We start from the raw sequence: 6,353 nt of genomic DNA on the forward strand, positions 1-6,353 counted from the left end.
AGTTTTCTTTTCTGTATAAGCGTTCGAGTTCCCTGGAATCCTCTAGCAGGGAGATAGGGTTTGGAACGCGAAGAGCACCGCAGTTGCGGCGGTGTCCGGATCTTCCCCTCGGACCTTGAAAATCCAGGAGAGGGCCACGTGGAGGTGTCGCGCCGGTTCGTACCCATATCCGCAGCAGGTCTCCAAGGTGAAGAGCCTCTAGTCGATAGACTAATGTAGGTAAGGGAAGTCGGCAAATTGGATCCGTAACTTCGGAATAAGGATTGGCTCTGAGGATCGGGGCGTGTCGGGCTTGGTCGGGAAGCGGGTTTGGCTGACGTGCCGGGCCTGGGCGAGGTGAAGGTAATAACCGGATCCGTGCTCGGTCCCGTGCCTTGGCCTCCCGCGGATCTGCCTCGCTGCGAGGCTTCCGTGACGGCTTGCCGACGCGGTCGTCCTCTTCGGCCGCTATTTAACGGTCAGCTCAGAACTGGCACGGACTGGGGGAATCCGACTGTCTAATTAAAACAAAGCATTGCGATGGCCCTAGCGGGTGTTGACGCAATGTGATTTCTGCCCAGTGCTCTGAATGTCAACGTGAAGAAATTCAAGCAAGCGCGGGTAAACGGCGGGAGTAACTATGACTCTCGAGTCTGGTTAGCAAGCAGTCACCTTTTCGTGGTTCCCGCCATAAGTACCCTCGGATGAGTTTCTGATGGGGGGAAACTAAGAACTGCCTCTGTGCTCGATGACTTTGTGGGGTTGCCAGCCCCGCTCAGTCCTATTTTGTCGGCCCTAAAAGATTGAAAAAAGCCTCGGATGGAAATAATAATAATCTAGCTGGTGGGCCCGCAGGTCCAACCGGCCCGACAACCAACGTTCCAGTAACGTTTGAATGCAGAATGCTAGGGTGCGAAAGAACTTTTTTGACAACGAGAGGGAGAGGTGTGCATGAACAGAGGGTTCATAAAAACTGGTATGACCAAAGACAGGTGGTCGAGATGAACGTGCGTAGTGCGCAGTGGAACGCCGAAGAATCGAGCCTTCTTGCTAGGCAGGAGGCCCGGCTCACACTAGAGGGCGTTCGATACATCAATCAAGCGCTTGCGCCATATTTTCCGAACAGAACCCTTGAGGCCATAAAGGGACAGAGACGGTATCAAGCGCACAAAGACAGGGTGCGTCAGTATATGGATGGTCTGGCGGGGGAGCTGCAGGCCCCACTTCAGCCAGACGTCATACAAGAGCCGAACGGGGAGCATCGGCCGCAATCAATTGATACCTTAAGAGCTGCAATTGTGGAGGAGCTATCCAAACAGAATCCGTTGATCGGGCCTGAGTTCCGAAAGGAAAAACTAAGTCAGATATGTGAGAATATCTCGTTGTGGTCACTGGAGATGATTTCTGAACAGCTCGAAATTTACCTATTGGAGGTGTTTCCGCTACCTCAAGTACGGAGAAGACCGAACCCAGCGGTCAGGGCTGATGTTCAGCAAACGAAGAGGCAAGCCCGTAGGGCTGAATATGCGATAACGCAAAGAGCATGGAGAAAGAACCCGTGCAACTGCCTCAGAGTTCTTTTGAAAGATAAGACTGCCTCTCAAACACCGAGAGAGGAGGTCATGGTTCCGTTTTGGCGGACCATTATGACGCAAGCGAATGTTCAGTCGCCTGGGGTTGGCTCCGTGCCAAACGATAGGAGGAATGACTTGTGGAAGCCGATAAGGTCTGAGGAGATTAAGAGGGCATTTCCTGAGATGACTACGTCACCTGGACCCGATGGGGTGACCGCACGGCAGCTGGGGGCTGTACCGATGAATGTGTTGGTCGGAGTATTCAACCTACTCCTTCTCTGTGGGAAGCTGCCCAAACACCTGGCGGAGTCAAGAACAACTCTGATTCCTAAGAAAAATGGGGCCTCTGAGCCAGGAGACTTTAGACCAATAACAGTGTCCTCAGTGATTACTCGAACATATCACAAGATCTTGGCAAATCGGCTGGCCGTGTACATAGATCTCGACGGTCGGCAGAGGGCGTTCCTTCCTGTTGATGGGACAGCGCAGAACATATTTGACCTAGATATGATACTTCGGTACCATAGGCAAAATTTCAAGCCCTTATATGTGGCTTCATTAGACGTGGCCAAAGCCTTTGATTCGGTAACGCATAACACCGTAAGAGATACTCTGCTTACGAAGGGAGTCCCAACACACTTAGTCGAGTACGTCATGGATGTTTACTCGAGGAGCACGACGAGACTGGTATGCGATGGGTGGACTTCTGATCCGATATCTCCAACATGCGGAGTAAAGCAGGGAGACCCTCTGTCGCCCATTATCTTTAATATGGTAATGGATGGCCTCTTAAGGCTCATTCCACCAGAAGTAGGGGTGGATGTGGATGGGGACCACTATAACGCATTGGCGTTTGCTGATGATCTGGTTTTTACCGCGTCAACTCCTCATGGCCTGCAGTTAATTCTCGACTTAGCCACGGATTATCTGGCTAAGTGTGGTTTGGCAATTAACACTGGAAAGTCTTTTACAGTTGCCTTGAGGAGTGTGCCGCATGTTAAGAAGTCTGTAGTGGATGGTACAGCTAGATTTACGTGTTCTGGGCGGATGATGCCAGCACTAAAAAGGGAGGACGAGTGGAGGTATCTGGGCGTTCCCTTTACACCAGAGGGGCGCTCGAAGGGCGAGGAGAACGAGCAACTGAGGTTGGCCTTGCACTCGCTTACAAAGGCACCATTGAAGCCCCAGCAGAGGCTATTTGCACTAAGGGTGGCAGTCCTACCTGGGCTGTATCACCTTCTGACGTTGGGCAATACGACTTTGAGTCGGCTTAAGAAGATCGATGCAATGGTGCGCTCGTCGGTAAGAAAGTGGCTGGATCTACCGCATGATACACCCAACGCTTACTTTCACGCGAGTGTAAAGGATGGAGGCCTGTCAGTGCCCTCCATGAGGTGGCTAATGCCGCTTCATAGATGGAGGCGCCTACAGGGGGGCAGGCCAGAGGGGCAACATCTATCCCCGTACCTAGCTCAGGAGGTGGGGCGTGCCAAAAGAAGGCTACGCGAAGGACGAGTGGAAATATCTACCACAGAAGAGCTGAAAGTAAGATGGGCGGAGCTCCTGCATAATTCAGTGGATGGAAGAGCTCTGAAAGAGTCCAGTGAAGTGTCCCAACAACACCAGTGGGTCACTGAGGGTACACGCTTCCTGTCGGGCAAGGACTTTGTCAATGCCGCGAAGATCAGGATAAATGCGATGCCAACTAGATCTCGGACGGCACGGGGAAGGCTTAAAGAACGCACATGTCGAGCAGGGTGTAGAGTGGTGGAAACGCTGGACCACGTTCTGCAGAAGTGCTACCGAACCCATGGGGCACGGGTTGATCGTCACAATGCGATAGCGGCGTACGTGAAACGAGCCCTGGAGAGGTCTTACGAAACGGTAGAAGAGGAGCCCCGGTTTACAACCGAAGAGGGTCTCCGCAAGCCTGACCTTATAGCTGTGAGCAACAACTCGGCCCTGGTGGTCGATGCGCAGGTTGTAGGCGAGCATGTCAACCTGGAGGAAGCGCACCGAGAGAAGGTTGCGAAGTACCAGCGCCTCAGGGAAATGATTAAGGAAAAGTATGGTGTACGAGACGTGAGGTTCTCCAGTGTCACCTTGTCATATCGAGGAGTATGGAGCAAAACATCTGCTCAGTCTCTCGTTGAGGAGAACATCTTGAAGTGGAAGGAGATGAAGATTGTATCGACCAGAGTCCTAATTGGGGGACTTGCAATCTTCAGAAGGTTCAATCGGGCAACATCAACAGCCGGCCCTCAAAGAATGCCACGCATCGGCGTTGGATAAGAAGACCTCGTGGAACGAGCAACAACGTGCTGCCTACGATTTAGGCACAATGGAGAAAGGAGGGGTTTTAGTGGGTATACCCGGTAACGGGGGAGTCCCACACTACCTTTAGGTGTGCGTAATGCATTTCCCCTCCTTCTTAAAAAAAAAAAAAAAAAAAAAAAAAAAAAAAAAAAAAAAAAAAAAAAAAAAAAATAGCCAAATGCCTCGTCATCTAATTAGTGACGCGCATGAATGGATTAACGAGATTCCCACTGTCCCTATCTACTCCCCCCGTGGTCTGCTGCCTTGTCGGGGCGGAGGGGCTTGCGTGTTCTGATGATCCTCGTGGCTGTGCCGGCGGGAACTTAGTTTCCTGGCAGGTCCTACCTAGCCGGAGTGGCATGAGGTGAGGTTCCAGACGAAATTCAGACCACATCTGAAGCCAAGGTGTAAGGCATCGTGCCGAGGGCTGCATGGCTGCGCGGATGTAAAATAGCGCAGTCGCGAACGATCCCTCTGGGGCACCAGCCGAAACCCCTGGAGTATCTAGGCTTGCTCAGCTAAGGCGGCTCTGGCTGGGTGGACCCCCTTTCCGACCATTACGTGGGAACACTATGGAATCAAAAACTAAAAACAAAACCAAAAATAAAACTGTACGCACGAGAGAGAGTGAGAGTGAGGCTGAGAGCGAGATGGATACCTCGCAGGCGACCAGTGTCGATTCTGATGTTTCATCGTTGGCGACTGTTCGTCCGGGAGACCGGTCACCTCCGGGCCGTGGGGTTGGACCTAAAAGAAGAAAAATTTGTTACGAAAGGACCCAGGGCGTGGCGCCGTCTGAAGACCTGGATTCGACTGAGATTAGAAGAGAAAGATCCGAACTGGAGGCGTACCTCTTCAATGAGTCCAATAAAATAAGTAAGACTTCGATCAAGTTCATCCTGTCGAAGTGGATGACACTCGAGACAAAACTCTACGAACAAATGGTGGAGAACGAGAAATCGAAAGTGGAAATTAAGTGCCTAATTCAAAATCGAGAAACCTCGATTCTGCCACCAAATACTTACGCGAAGGTGGTGGCCAGCCCGCCTGGGGCTACTCCTCCTTCCTCGTCTGCTCCTGCGAAGTCTACGATGGCTCCATCTGAAAATAAAAAGAAAAAAGAAATATATAAGACAGTGCTGATTAAACCTGAAAAAGAAAATGATTCAAGGACGAATGCAGAAATTGGTAGGGATATCACCTCTGCGCTAAAAGATATGAGATCAAACTTGAAGATCAGAAACATGAGACAGATGCGCAAACAAGGATTTGTGATGGAGGTCGCTAGTGATAATGACGTACGATGCCTCCGCATCTCCAAATTAAAAACTGTCGGTCTAAAAATTGAACCCCCTAAAGAGATCAATCCCAACATCTTGATCTTTGATGTTGACGAAGAGCACACAGCCGAAGAGCTGAAACGCGACTTCCTCTGTAAAAACTTCGATCAATCAGACGAGGAGGTTGTTGCCGCGCTTAAAGATCAAGTGAATTTTAGACACAGTTTTAAATCTAAAAATGGCGGTTTAAATTGGATCGTAGAACTGCCCGGCGTGCTACTCAAGAAGCTCACTGATCAAAGACGATTGTACCTGTTATGGAATTCGTGCCGTTTCAAAGAGTACATCAACGTAACTAGATGTTACAAATGCTACGGTTATGGCCATACGGCGAAAGTATGTAGTGTGCCGAAACAAGTTTGTGAAACTTGCGGCGGTGATGATCACCTAAGAGATAAATGCCCGCAGAAAACCAAGCCCAGTTGCGTGTGTTGCAAGAAATCCAGAAGGACGAATACCGACCACTCTGTTCGAGACAAGAATTGTCCAGAATACCTGCGACAAGTTGAAATATACAAATCACGAATAAAGTGGAGTTAGCTTTTGGACAGGTGAATTGCGGTCGGGCAGCCGCAGCTGCTGCAGAGTTGAGAACAACGATGAACGAGAGGAACCTAGATGTGATGATTGTACAGGAGCCATACTCCATCAGAGGCGAGACCCCTGGATTTAGATCCCGAATGTATTCCGTGCTCAAACCAGCCGCCGAACACCCACAGGTTGCGATGATCATCAACACAGAACGGATCGAAGCTTTTCAACTCAAATATGAAGAAAGCGACTGTGTGATGAGTGCTAGAATCACGAGTGAAATGGGCAGCTTGTATGTTGTAAATGCGTACTGCCGTTTTTCGCAGCCTGTGGACGGGTATTTGGAGAAAATGGCAAGGATAGTTGGTAGAATAAGGGAAACAGATCGTGGCTGTAGAATTTTAATCTGCGCCGATGTGAACGCTGCCTCACAATTGTGGCACGCAAGTGCCACGGATGACCGTGGCAGAGCGGTTGAGGAGTTCATTGCCGAGTGTGATCTCTTTGTAATGAATCAGCTTAGTGAATTTTCTACTTTCAGTACAGTCAATGGTGAGTCCAATATCGACGTTACACTCGCGAGTGCAAATGTGGCTGATTCCATCCGGGACTG

This window comes from Athalia rosae, unplaced genomic scaffold (genome assembly GCF_917208135.1).
Source record: "Athalia rosae unplaced genomic scaffold, iyAthRosa1.1, whole genome shotgun sequence".
Classification (NCBI taxonomy): domain Eukaryota; kingdom Metazoa; phylum Arthropoda; class Insecta; order Hymenoptera; family Athaliidae; genus Athalia; species Athalia rosae.